This window comes from Macaca nemestrina, chromosome 2 (genome assembly GCF_043159975.1).
Source record: "Macaca nemestrina isolate mMacNem1 chromosome 2, mMacNem.hap1, whole genome shotgun sequence".
Taxonomy (NCBI): Eukaryota; Metazoa; Chordata; class Mammalia; order Primates; family Cercopithecidae; genus Macaca; species Macaca nemestrina.
Genome location: NC_092126.1, coordinates 9,177,298 through 9,192,582, shown reverse-complemented (window position 1 = coordinate 9,192,582; position 15,285 = coordinate 9,177,298). Strand labels below are relative to the sequence as shown.

General features: G+C 37.6%; 1 pseudogene; it reads right to left on the bottom strand.

The window, feature by feature from the left end:
* Window positions 1–665: 665 nt before the first annotated feature.
* LOC105470989 (enolase-phosphatase E1 pseudogene) lies at window positions 666–1,254 on the bottom strand (annotated as a pseudogene).
* Between the last annotated feature and the right edge of the window lie 14,031 nt (window positions 1,255–15,285).

Here is a 15,285-nt window from a genome sequence, read left to right as displayed (position 1 = left end):
TTAAAGATGCTTATATGTAGAAATTGTATGAAATAATAATCTAAACCTTATTGAGGGCAAAGTGTAGTTAATAGAGGAAATTGCTAAAATACTTATCTAATGTGCAATGTTTATAAATTCGTGTACCAAAATGGAAAGCTACTTTGAGAAATTATTCAGAAGTTTTGTTATTTAAATAATGAAATATTTCAAAGACTTCTAATAATAATTCTGCGCCCCTGTTTAACTGTGATTTAGAAGATTATAACAGCTGTATTTCATATATGACTCCTTACATATCAAAGACAAAGGTTTTTGTTTCTGCTCCAAAAGACAGCAAAATTGTATATGTATATATGTATATATACATAATTCTTTCTCAAAAGATACATAATAATTTCTCAAAGTAGCTTTCCATTTTGGTACATGACTTTATAAACATCACACATTAGATAAGTATTTTAGCAATTTTCTCTGTATATATATACACACACATATATATGTGTATATATACATATGTGTGTATATATATACACATATGTGTGTGTGTATATATATACATACTGGCATACATATGTGTATACATGTGTGTTTTCTAAGTAAGTTACTTTTACTATTAGAATAAAACTGGACACAACAGGGATGACTCTGTGAGCAGCAGTGTGGTCTTCCTTGGAAACCCTTCCTTAGGTTGGGGAGGGCAGGTGCAGTTTGCTGGAGGATGTGATGAGACTGTAGTGAGTCTTCTCATCATCTGTTAATTCTGTTTCCAGGTCTCACCGCCACCACTACGTGCACATCTGATTCCTCAGCAGCACTGGCCTCTTGAGTAGCATCTGTCAGAAACAAACTGTTGTTGGTTGAACCCCCAATGCTGTCTGCAATCCTTTTATAACTTTGACTCTCTACTTTGTGTCCAATCTTGGTATCAAAGGGGCCATCCACAAGCTCAAGAATCTTTCCCTTCGCAGACTGCCCAAATAACAGTTTCTGTGCCTCTACACTCCCTGAGGAATAGATACACACCTTCATTCCAGCCTCTCTCCACTTCCTGACTGCTGGAAATGCATCTGCAAAGAACTCTGCTTTCATGGGCCGAGCTGCAAATGCTGCCTTTCACGTGTGGCCCTGCAGCTGTTTGAACACGGTGGTCCTTCCGTCCAGGGACGTCTGCCAGCACACCTTATCTACCACCGCCTGGATCATCTGTTGCAGATCATCCACTCCATTCCCATGCCGCATATCTTCCTGCTGCAGGGATAGGAACAGTCCCATCCAGGTGAGCGTCCTCTTCAGCCTGTTTCCTAAAGAGATTGATATACTACGGGCATTCCTCTTCTTCCTAATGTGTGTGCAGATACTCTAACATTTTCTTCAATATAAGGCAACTATAAAATGTCCTTCCATGTCTAACAGGATCAGGTTGACTTCGGTGGGCACCAAAAGCATGACCATTTCCCTACTGAATGCCACTATGGGAATCTGCCTGTAGGTAGGGAGGACGTAGGGCAGCGTGGGCTGCGGCCCTGTACAGTCCCGGAGCCAGTGACTGTGTGCAGCCTGGCCTGGTTGGGAGAGGCCGCATCTGCACACCCGGAACTAGAGAAGGCTGCTGCCCAGAAGCCCTGAATTCATCCAAAAAATAAGAATATTCTTTTACATAACCAGGGTACAATCATAATCAAGAAATTAACTTGAGTGCAGTATTTAATCTTATAGAAATTATTCACATTTCATCAATTGTATCACTTATATCTTTCATGGTAAAAGAAGAAAAACTCGAACATTTTATAGGGAAATATGTTCTCTAATGTAGGACCCTGGGGTTTGCTGTATTATTTCAAAGGGAACTCAGTCACTTCTCTGATTCATTCTCATTCTCTCTTTCTCTCATTCTCTCTCGAACAAACCCATCCTAATTTTTGACCATTGAAAGTACTTTATAGTCAACCAGCCTAGAATCTCTCTACCTATATCTAACTAGATCTCTACCTGTTCCAGTCCTTGTTAGAACAGGAAAACAGTCATTTAAAGCAATGCAGAAATAATAAAGTTTAATATAGAAATTAGGGATTACCTGGGAGAGAAATCAGGAAGGGTATATCCAAAATGTTAGAAAAAAAAGCCTGAAACTCTGTAGTGAGTAGTTATAAAATGTATTAGGAAACAGATGCAATTCTTGATTTTCAAGGAGAGCCCCCAACTGACTATTTTGGTTAGCTGAATAACTTCATTCTGGTTAGTTATGTGCCTGCCTTGATCTCCCAAGTCCTGCCTCTCAAAATCTCACGTGAGTTCTTCTTATCAGCAAAGTCAAATCTGGAATCATAGCGCAAAGGAGGTTCTGGAGAATCTAGATAGAAGGCGTCCAGTTAAGGCTTCCAAGTTTTTCTGGTGAGTAAGTGGTGCCCTACAGTTGGAGAGAGAATGGACAGGAAAACATCCGGCTGGCCCAGGAAATCTCTTTCTGGAAAAGCATTCAAATACTTAGGAATACATTGCTAAATTCTGTCACCAGACCCATGATAGAGATAATTGGATCTCCCTTTCCCACCAGAATGTCAAATTTGTTTTTGTTATCGTCACTTTCCCACAGTGGATTTACCCTAATCTAAAGAGGGCTTCTTTTTATTATTGATACCTTTTATTTCTATTAGAAACTCTTGATTTTTTTCATTACAATTAATTAGTGTTAGTTGAGCTACCATGACTTTTCATGATCTTGATGCTAACCTTGGTCGCAGTTTATTGTTCCATGGAGGACATACTATTCAAGTTGGCCCAATTACAGTGTTTTTCCCTGTTTTTTCATTTCTCATGTTTTTCTAATGTTTTTTTTTTTTAATTTCTAAAAATAGCTGAATTGTATGATACATCTAGAGCAAACAAAGATTGCATCCGTCAGTAGAAATTAGGTTATGCTGTGGTAACAAATAAAACCAAAATCTCATTAATTTTTTTTTTTTTTTTTTGAGACAGAGTTTGGATGTCACCCAGGCTGGAGTCCAGTGGTGCAATCACTGCTCACTGCAGTCTTTTTTTTTTTTTTTTTTTTGAGGCGGAGTCTCGCTCTGTCGCCCAGGCTGGAGTGCAGTGGCGCGATCTCGGCTCACTGCAAGCTCCGCCTCCCGGGTTCCCGCCATTCTCCTGCCTCAGCCTCTCGAGTAGCTGGGACTACAGGCGCTGCCACCACGCCCGGCTAATTTTTTTGTATTTTTAGTGGAGACGGGGTTTCATTGTGTTAGCCAGGATGGTCTCGATCTCCTGACCTCGTGATCCGCCCGTCTCGGCCTCCCAAAGTGCTGGGATTACAGGCTTGAGCCACCGCGCCCGGCCGCTCACTGCAGTCTTAAACTCCTTGGCTTGAGTGATTCTCCTACTTAAGCCTCTCAAGTAGCTGGGACTACAGGCACATGCCACCCCAGCCAGATAATTTTTTATTCTTTTGTAAAGACTAGGTTTTGCTGTGTTATCCAGGCTGGTCTTAAACTCTGGGCTTGAAGTGGTCCTACTGCGTTGACCTGCCAAAGTGTTGGGATTATAGGTGTGAGCCACTGCACCTGACCTACAGTAGTTTTTTTTTTTTTTTTGGTGACGCAATCTTATTTACTGCTCATTCAGTTTCTACTGAAGATCTAGGTGTTTCTACAGGACAACTGTATCCCATGTGCTGACTCAGTATTTTAAGTTGCTTAAATATTTTGGTCTCCCCATATAGATGCAAGTTTCTACAATTATGGTGGGGAAGAATCAAACTAGAGAATCATGTATCTGCAATGAAATGCTTCCACTTACAGTTCATGGTCAAATTAAGTCAAAGGGCCATGTCCAACTTGGAGAGGTAGATTAGTGGAATCCTTCATGTACTCAGAAATAGAGAATATCTAGATATTGGTGAACAATTGTAATACTTACCCTAAGGACCCCAAAGTTCTATGGACTTCTGACTGACTATTCAGTTGGAGTTAAATGATTAAGGAAGGTAAGTATGATGCCATCATCTTAGAACACATAAGTCAGTACTAAGAAAAATGTTTGCTCTCTCTTTCTGTTTTTGCTATTACTTTGATTACTAAGCTTGAGAAAGTCTAACAAAAATGATGCTATTCCTTTACATTTTGCTCAGCATTGTAGATGAACTATTAGTCTTTTATATAATGTCTCCTCTAAGTTAGAAATCTAGTGTTGAAGCTAATAGTAGGGTACTGTTTATGCAGCTTACCACCCAGGGTTGCTGTGAACCTCAAGGGAAATAATGGTTACAAAAGGGTTGGATATACTTTAATGTATTCAACAAATAGTTTAAGGTGTTGTTATTGTCTTTTTTTTTTCATTGAACTTTCATTAGGAGCATCTCAGGATGACTTTTCTGTTGAAATCATATTGGCTGATTCTTCAGTGGGCAAATCACTCATTTCCAGACAACCTAAAGGCCTTTCTTATCAGTAGATTCTCATAAGCATTTATGAGTGTAACAGGATGGAATAGGCCTGGGGTAGAAGGTAAGGGTGCTCAGGACTAATCTGTGATAAAAACGGGGTTCCAATGGAAAAATGAGGCAGCCTATAGTATAAATGTGAGCCCGCTGAGGTCTGCTGTGTGATTCTCTTTAATAACAGAGTTGAGAGGTGTTAATGAGCATGACACAGGGCACGCAGCCATCGAGTGAATTAGTCATAGCTTGATTCTTTTATGTGCCTCGTCTAATGGCAAACATTACCCAGCAATCACAGCAGTATCACTCAGATGGAGCAGAAGGTGTGGAAGGGAGTAATGAGGCTGCCTAAAAACTGTTTTATAGAGCCCTGCACCAATTCACCACAGATAACAGAACTCAGAGCCAGACAGATAATAGAAGCGACAGTCACTTATTGCTACGAGACTGTCTGAATATTTGTGTGTAAAACAGCCCACTCCAAGTTCTTTAATCACATTTCTTGAGAAAGAGTGGCAAAATGGAAAGCCACGTGTCAGGCTGCTTCCATTAGTGTGTTCTAAATGAGTATAAAGAGGAATGAGCAGACACGAAGAAAAAGCATACTGAAAAAGACTGCAGATCAGAAACAGCTCTGGCTGTTGGAATTCAGCAAATTGGGACATCTTCTCCATGTGACTAGGACAGAGTGTTGGAAAATAATCTTATCCTAAAGTAATTTGATATTTAGGATTGTTGAAAAATATCTTAGTTTACAGTTCTTCTTTGATTCCTAAAAGAGAGAATGGCTCACCCAGACCCCAGTTTTTTTCTTACTTCATACCTAGACTTTGGCACATTTTTAGTATTGTGGATAGTGAATGGAAGCATGTTTGGTAAAGGTCTAGAAGATGGAATTCATAGTTTTCCATAAGTTTTTTTTAAAGACCAACAATCTTATCTTTTCCCAAAAGGATCCCAAAAAGATTTAAAAGGAAATTTAATCATATTACAAGGTACCTCCTAATAGAATATGAAATTTGGAAATGTGGTTTTTCATATTTTTTCCTCGGCAATCATGTTCTGCTATGGTGCCACATTTTAAGAGGGACATTAACTAGATGATGGGCATTCCAGAAAACATGTCTAAAATGTCACTGGAATATAAAACCATATCATTTTAAAATGTTTGAAGGGCCCAAAGAATTTAACATAAAGAGCATAGAGAGTGCATCGCTTGACAATAGTATTCAAATAGCGGGTATCTATTCCTCCTGTGAAAGAAGAATTGTATCTTCTGCAGGACTTAAGAGAGTAAGAAAGAATGACTAAATCAAAGTTAGAGTAAGTCCCTTAACCTGATTACAGGGAATGATTGTGCAGTGTTTAGAGCTGTCCAGAAATTGAATGAGCTGTCCAGAAACTGAATGAACTGTCCAGAGCAGTGAGCTCCTTGTCAGTGGATGTGTTCAAGCAGAAGGCAAGTAACCACTTGCTAGACATATTTTAAAGAAGAGTTAAGATGGAGAGTTGTCTTAATTGATGTGATATCCACTTGAACCCAGGTGTCTGTGATATCAGTTAGTATTAGTCTCCTCAGGGAGGTTCTTGATGCATTGTAACCTGGGGCCCAGGAGATGGGCAAGGATGAATAAATTGTAACTTTAAAGGCTATATTTGAAATATATTTTCTTATCTTCTGAAGTCAGAAAGATTTCAATGTTTATATTATTATGACTGTAAAAGCAGGGTTTATTGTTAAGATAAATAATAAATTATGATTGCTTGAGTTTTTATACAGTTCTTTGTTTTCCCTGAAGTCAATAGTTGCCTTGTTTATTAATTTTTCTTATTTTTAAGTACATATAACTAATCAGTTTCCAGATGTTCTGTTTTATAAAATACTGTGCATTATTATTTTATACACAGCCAAATGCACTAAGTCATCCATCAAGTGCATGTAGCAATTGGTACCCAACTGTTAGTTTTATATCCAACATCCATTGTCCCTTTTTCTTTTACTAATGGGAGCCTCATACAAACTTAAGGTAACAATATGTCTAGCTTTAGAAATTCATTTCCTAGCCTTTCTTGTAGCAAATATGTCCATAAGACACAGCCTTCCAAAGGAGATGTAAATAGCTGTCTACTGGGGATTTAGGGATATTTACTTTCCTCTTAAAGGCATTGCCTATTTCTCCTTTTACCACCACCACCACATCCTCCTCTTCATCCTCCTTCTCCTTGTTTTTCCCCTCCTTTTCCACTCTGTCTTCTTCCTTCTTGTCTGATATACTGATTTTAGGTGAGGGGTTGTGCAGCGTTTATATCACATGAGGCAACTGTAAGGATAAAGATCTAAGGAGCAGGATTTTAGAGAGAGTAATGGCACTGCAAAACAGTCCAGCACTTTTAATCTATGGATCTCTGCTTAAATGTGGGAAAATATCTTTTTAATTTAATGACTTTGGTAAGGCTTGTAAGATATCCAGCGAAATACAACCCTAACTGATACCAATGACATTTCAAATCAGTGTATTTCTCAATAAATTATGTTAATACATGTGTCTAGCTGTGTGGGAAAAAAGGAAGTGGAATCTTTTCTTTTTACACCAAAATTAATTCTGTAGGGACTAATAATATCAATGTAAAAAATGAGAGAAACCATTAAAGTTTTTAAAAAACCTACAACATTTTATAAAATACAATCTTCCATTGTGGAAGTTTTGTCTAAGTATTACCGAAACCACCAAGATAAAATGAAAATTAAATATAACCAAACAGCAATTAAAATTTTCTATGCAGATGCCTTAATAAGGCCAGTAGATAATTGGTAAGAAAATTATGAGCACACCAAAGTAGAGAGCTAATATCCTTAATATACAAAGAGCTGTTCAATAGCAACAAGAAAAATATATCACAGTTAAAGAAAAATTGTCAGAGGAAACAGACAATTCCAAGAAAAAAGAAAAGCATCTGTGGAAAACCTCTCACAAACAGACTAAATAAATTACAATAACAAATAAAAATAATTAAAGTAGATATAATGAAAGAAGCCAATTAAAATTATAAACTATATCCTCAGAGAGATATAAAAATATGGAATATTCTGCAAATAAAAATATGATGTTTCATATATTTAAAAACCAAACAAACAAGAAACAAGAACAACTGAAGAATAAAAAAGAGCTTTGGGAGATTAAAAGTATGTAATAAGAAGGTCTGAAGAATAGCTGGAATATAGACTTAAGGAAATAACCAGGAAATTAAAATAAAAAAAGACAAAGAACATGGTTAATAGAATAAAGAAGAAAATTGAAAGACTAAACCATAAACTCAAAGAGTCAACTATCAGGAGCTCTGGAAATAAAGACCAGAGTAAACAGTGAAGAAGAAACTACCCAATCAACGATTAAAAAAAAATCCCAGATCCAAAGGACTTGACTTTTCAGGTTGAAGATGTACATGTCATGGCTATCATAAGAAGCGAAAAAAGACCAAGAATACTGTGGACAGAGAGAAGTTTTCTAAAAGCTACTAGGAGAGAAGATGCCATATACAAAAAGATCAGAAATAAAAATGGCATCTCCATCTATCTGTATTTGACTTTTAACATTGAATCTGGAAAATATGTTGAAATTAGTTAAATATGTTTTCTACTGAAACTGAGTCTTAAACTATGAGATACCTCTTAGCTATGAGCAACGTGACTACAAGAGGGACTTGGTGCTAGAGGGTAGGTACACTGGTATAAACTGTTTCCATTGCTGGAAAAACAACTCAAAGCAAGTGAGGTTCATCAGTGCCAGTTCAAAGTGCTCTTTTCTTTTCTTTTCTTTACTTTTCTTTTCTTTTCTTTTCTTTTCTTTTCTTTCTTTCTCTTTTTTTTCTTTTTGAGATGGAATCTCACTCTGTCCCCCAGGTTGGAGTGCAGTGGTGCAATCTTGGCTCACTGCAACCTCCGCCTTCCAGGTTCAAGCGAGTCTCCTCCCTCAGCCTCCTGAGTAGCTGGGATTACAGGTGCATGCCACCATGCCTGGCTAATTTTTTGTATTTTTAGTAGAGATAGCATTTCATCAAATTGGTCAGACTGCTCTCGAACTTCTGACCTCGTGATCCACCAGCCTCAGCCTCCCAAAGTGGTGGGATTACAGGCATGAGCCACTGCGCCCGGCCAGAAGTGCTTTTTAAATTCATATCATTTATGTTTTCCTCTCTCTCTCCCTCCTTTGATGCACTTTTTTTCTTTGGCAAACATTTTCAAGATTTGACATAGGTAGAGGAATTTCTAAGCTGAGAAGCACCCATTCTATCGCCTTAGGTGTCACTTTTCCCCTGGGGCTCTCACTGTAATCACGGGCTCCATCAGGTTTTCCACTTTAAATACTCTCTTACTTTCTGTACAGTTCAGAAAATCTGTCCTTGGATTTTTAAATACATCAAACTCTGAAGAAAGCTATAGGAAAATGTTTTTCTTATAGGTGCAGTGTAATGTTTTGATCTTCTAGAGTGACCAGTTGTTCCAGTATGCCAGAGGCTGAGAGGGTTACTGGAACATGAGAATTTCAGCTTTAAAACCAGGACAGTTCTAGGTAAACTGAGATGAGTTGGTCACCCTCAATCTGACTCAAGTAGCTCACTGTCTAAGATAGCTACCTTTCAGCCTCAAAGAATGGCCACAACCTCTCAGGTTCCTGAAAAAAAATGTATCATCTCTACAGTTCCTGGAAATAACGTTATGATGGGACATCTGAAGAATTACAATCCAGGAGCTGTCTCCTATATATCTTTGTGACTATATCACCAAGTATAAAAAGGGAAATTTTCTCCTGTGTACTTCCTACCCCTTGCTCCTCTTCCAAGACCCTGATTTCTGTTTCCAATTTGAGGCACGATTTTTCCCCATTGGCTTTACTTTAGATAGATCCTTTTTCTACACATCAGAATTTAACTTTGCCCTTGCCAGAGAATAAAAAATTCACATTCATCCATTCATTCATTCACTCCCTCACTCATTTGTTCAATTGAAAAACATATGAAGTTCTTGCTAAGGGTCAGGCACGATTTTAGGTGCTGGGAATTTGGTGGTTAAAAAAAAAAGTATTCTTGCTGCCATGAAACTTACGTTCTTATGGGAGCAGACCATTAACAAACAAAGAAACAGAAATATGAAACTAATATAATGTAGATGTGTATAAAATCAAGTGGTGTGATGGGATAAAAAATAATGGGATGTGTTTTAAATTGGGCATTAAGGAAAGACCTTTGTAAGGAAATCAAATGTGAGCTGTAGCTTAGAAATACGAGAAGAAGTTAGCTCTGAGAAGGTTTGGGGAAAAGAAGAGTAAGAATTATAAAGTTCCCCAAATGGGAGACAGCTGGACTTGTTTAAGACAAATGTAGAAGGCCAGTATGGCTGGAACATAGGAAACACATATAGTATTATTTGATGTTGGAAAGGCAGAAAGGAACCAGAGCATGCTAGAGTTTTGTGAGTCATGGAAAGAATTTGTGTAAAGCCACTAGATGGTTTTGAAAAAGAGAGTGATGTAGTCTGAATTATATTAAAAATATTAATCTTTTTTTTATCAGTGGATAAATGGATAAAAAATGTGGTACACATACACAGTAGAATACTATTCGGTCATGAAAAGGAATGAAACCCTGTCATCTGCGGCAACATGGAGAGAACTGGAGTTCATTTTGTTAAGTGATAAGCCAGGCACATAAAGACTAATATCACACATTCTCACTCATGTGTGAGCTAAAGAAATTGATCTTATAGAAGTAGAGAGTGGAATGATGGTTACCAGAGGCTGAGGGGTTGTGGGAGGAAACGGAGAGAGGTTTGTTAATGGGCACTAAAATGTAATTGGACTGAAGGAACTAGCTATTGTTCAGTAGCACCGTAGGGTGACAATAGTTCACAGTAATTTATTGTATATTTCCAAGTAGCTAGAAGGGAATATTTGGAATGCTCCCAACACAAAGAAATGATAAATGTTTGAGGTGATAAGTATCCTAATTACCCATATTTGGTCATTACAGTTATTATATATCAATAAAAAACATAAATCTCTGGCTACTGTGTGGAAAGGATCATAGGAGCTAAGGGTAAAGGTAGTGAGACCAATTAGGAAGGTGGTGTGTGGTTGTTCAGGGGAATTAAGAGCTGGCTTGTTCTAGGGTCGAATCAGTGGAGCAGGAAAGTGGTTGAAGTTGGGACATATTTTGAAGGTGAAGATAACAGGACTCCCTGTTGGATTAAATGGGGTAGTGGTGAGGGAAAGAGAAGTCTCCTTGACTTCTGGTGTGAGTCAAAGGCAGCTGTTGGTGTCTAAATACTATTCATTTGTCACAGCACTCATGGCATGCCTATAATAAGAGCTACAGAAAAGAGACCATTCTGAAGTAAGCAAAGCATTTTCCTATGACATTACATATTTCTCCACCACAATATGGACAGTATGCATAGGCGTTAGGAGCAGTGGCTCTGGAGCCACAGTGCTTAACTGCGCAATTCCATCCTGCCATATGGTGACTACGGATCTAGGTCAAAATAACTTATTTGCCCTTTTTTTCTTATGAGGAGAATAAGTAATACACACTTCATAGGATTCTGTGAAAATTAAATGAGGTAACGTGTGAAACGTACTTAGGAAAATGCCTGGCAAGAAATGATAGTTATTATATTTATTATTTTTTTTATGGCTGCATAATATTTGATTATATAAATGCATTAATTTATATAATAGATCTCCCCACTTTCTTAGATATTTAGATGATTTCTAATGGGCTTGGCTTTATTAGCTATAGTTCTACAATGAGCACTCATATATATATACATACATACATACATATTTTTCCATTATTATGATTATTTATTCAGGATAAATTTCTATGGTTTGAATTTGGTGGCTTGAATAATCTAAAAGACACATGATTTAAGAGTTTTGATACATATTGCCAAATATTATACACATTTATACTCCCACTAGCTGAGTACGTCCTTACACCATAGCCAAATTTGGATATTATGGTAAAAAAGAAAATAACACATTTACACGTTTGATAGAAAAAATTACATTCTTATTACTTCAGTTGACTTTAAAAATTATGGAATAGACTGAATGTTTTATGCAATAGTTAGCTGTTGGCCAGTTTTCTTTTGGAGTATTTGGATTTTTGTTTTTGATTTGTAGCAGTGTTTACCTGCTATTTTTGCTTCAATTTAATTTAGTTTATCATTTGGTGGTGGTTGTTGGATTCAATATGTACATCTTTTACTATATTGCATCTGCCTTCTTCATCCTGATATCATGTAAACATCAACCATATTTTTAAAGGGCTAATTCATTTCAGCATATGGTATAAATTTATACCATAGATATTATGATGTAAACCTAATATCTAGGTTTTTATTTTTCAAAATAGTTAAGTAATTGTTCCATATCCTTTATTTAACTCTTGAATTTTTTGTTCTCCTTTAATTTAAAATGCTTACCCTAAAAAATTACTGAGCTATTTCTACAGGAGTTTGTATATAAGTATGCAGATGGATTCATTTTTAAAAATGGAACACACTTACCTCATTTTTAATGTACAAAATTATTACATGTGCGTGGCTCTGTTTTTGAGTTTTCTTCTCTGTTTCATTTGCCCATCTCTGTATACCTATACCAGCATCCTATTAGTTAGGTAACTATAGCTCTTTAATTCCATTATGTATGTTCATGTGCATATTTATATACATTATATATTATACGTATGTATTTTTGTGTTTTTTTTGAAACAGGATCTCACTCTGTTGCCTAGGCTGGAGTGTGGAGGCATGATCACAGCTCACTGCAGCCACAGATTCCTGGGCTCAAGCAATGCTCCTGCCTCAGTCTCCTAAGTAGCTGGGACTATAGGCAAGCACTATTGTGCTCAGGTAATTTTTGTATTTTTGTGGAGATGGGGCCTTGTTTTATTACCCAGGCTGGCTTCAAGTGATCCTGTCTCCTTGGCCTCCCAAATTGTTGGGATTACAGGCATGAAACACCACATCTGACCTCATTTAATATCTTATGTGTAAGTCCTCTAAATTATTCCTCACTTCAAAATGACATTGGAGTTTTAACTAAAATGGTGTTAAACGTAAAAATGAATTTTGGAGAATGTTAACAACATGAAACGCCAAGTGTCCCCAGCCAGAGACGTGAATTTATTCACTCAGGTGTTCTTCAAGTTTCACAACTTTTGAGTTGAAATATTTAAGCAAGAAAGACAAACAACTAAATCACAACAAAAAAAAACAACAACAAAACCTTTTTGTCTTGAGGAAATTTTACCCTTTGTCCTAGTCTGTTGGAGCTGGTGTAACAAAATCCTGTAAACTGGGAGCTTACACATAGCAAACATTTATTTCTGAAGGCTGGGAATTCTAAGATCAAGGCGCTGGCAGATTCAGTGTCTGGTGAGGACCCTTTCTTCATAGGCTGAGCCTTTGCTCACTTCAGGACTGTGTGTTCACTTGGTAGAAGGGCAAGCAAGCTCCCTAGGGTCTCTTTTATAAAGACATTAATCCCATTAATGAGGGCTCCATCTTCATGATCTGCTTACCTCCCCAAAGTCCTACCTCTTAATACCACCACTTTGGGAGTTAAATTTCAACATATAGGTTTTGGGGGACACAAACTTCAGACCATTGCAGCTTTGTGTTATTGCAAGATGCTGAAGATAAGATGAGCTCCATTGACTCACTTCCTTGACTCAAGATATGGAAGTCATGGAAGTGAGTTTCAAGTCATGGAAATGAGCTCCATGACTCACTTCTTTGACTTCCATGACTCAAGGTAAGATGAGCGCCAAGACTCTTTCTGAGTGTGAGGATTGGAAATACAGAAACAACAATAATGCATTATATGTGTGTATTGCTGTTTTACTTATCAAAGTGTTTTTAAATCTAAATATTACTTAACCTTCCCAGCATCTGTTGGAGGAAGGCAGGCAAACTGCTTAAAGTTCTATTTTATAGAAGAATTTAGCGGGTAGAGCCCAAGTTGCCCAGGACAGCACAACTACTTAATGCGGCCTTTGTCTTAAGATTAGGTCTTTTGAATTCTAGACCTGGCTCCATGATATTCCTTAGCCTAGAGGGTTCTGATTATGAAGAAAAGGATGGACATAAATTAAAGAGCCTTCAATATGCAGCACCCTGCCTCATGGGACCAGGCCACCCTGATGTAGATACTTGATTCAGGGATCCTTATTTTCTACATGTCCAACCTCCTGCTTTGTCTCCTCCACAGAGGCCAGCGTTCTCTCTCTTTTTTCCTTGTTACTTTCCTCCTTTACAGCTTGTTCTTGTGAAAATAATTGATATATCTGTAAATTTCACAGGGATTTTCTTATACTTTAGCTGTTGACAGATCTAAAGTCTAAATTGTGAGGCAAAAATATGATGCTATAGGCATCAGAGAACTGAGTTAGAAAGGTGATGTTTTAATCGGGGTGAATTTTTCGGTTTCTAGAGTCACACTATGTAGGAAGGGCTTGCTTGGCCATTGGACAAATTCCATATAACATATGAATTCACAGAGTTGGAAGAACCCTTTTATGCAGCATCCCAAATGCCTCTCTAAAGTCCTTAACTTTAAGGGAAACTTGCTCACTCCATTCTCCCTGGAGCTCCATGTTGATGAGCGACCCCAAGGAATTTTATGAATCTACATCTTTTATGTCTGCAGACATGACCCTTCATCTGACGAATATTGAAAGAGAGTTCTCCAGTACAACAGAGGACTTGAGGACATTAGTAGGAGCTTGCTCTGAACCAACATTGGCTTGATCCAGGACTTGAACCTGGGCATTATTTTCTATCTGCCCAGTATATTGACCTGTCAGCACCTTATTTATTTTTTAAGCACATGCTCAATGGCCACCTCCTCCAAGAGGTTTGAATGATTCAATACATGAAAAACATTTAACCACACCTAGCTTATATATAGTAAGGACTTAATAAATATTAGTTATTAATAATTTTAAAATGACTTCTGAGTCTTCTAAACAAAGACTGAAATATGAGCCCGGCTTATCCTGTCAGGTGTATTAAAGGCATAACAACATTATTTTTTACTTGCCATAGTCACCTGAAGCTGTGGTTTCAGAGACAATGATTGTGTTTGGGTACTACTTACTGCTTGGTGTAAACCATGCACTAGTGTTCAGGTAGTCGCACAGAGAGGGAGAGAATGAGAGAAAATGACAGTGCCAGTGTCATCCACCAGGCACTGAGTCACAAGGCTTTGAGGTTAACATGGACTTGGAGACTACCTAGCCCCAAAGGCTCCTACAACACTTCCAACCAGTAAGCCCCATAGCTCTGTGTCACTGTCTCCTTAAAACGGCCAAGTAGTCTATCCTATCTCTGGACACCTGTGTTAAATCCTCTTACTTTGGGACAAAATGTGACTTTAGGACTTTTACCTAGGATTCCAGTTCTGTTCTCTGACACCACACAGGAAAAGTTTAATCTCTCTTCTTTGAGACTGTTCTTCAAAATTCTTGGAGACCTGCAGTAGCTAAGCACTCTAGAATCTAGTTGTAGAGCTCTGGCTTGTATATTGATTGACTTCAAAGGTCAATTTGCATAATGTCTTTCCTGATTCATCTTTGGTGACAGAGTATGAATAGAGATTTAGTTTTATCCTTAGATGGATTGGCATTACAGTTCTCTCTTGTAGACTGGTATGAGAAGTCATTTCTTATTCTTCTACTTTCCCAAATGCTACCCTTTTAAAGACTCTTTGTGTATGCCAGAGGGTACCGTGGTTCAATATTTGTATTCTGTTCTTCCTCAAAGTTTTCTTTGCTGTAATATTTTTTTCTGATACTCACAGCTGTATACT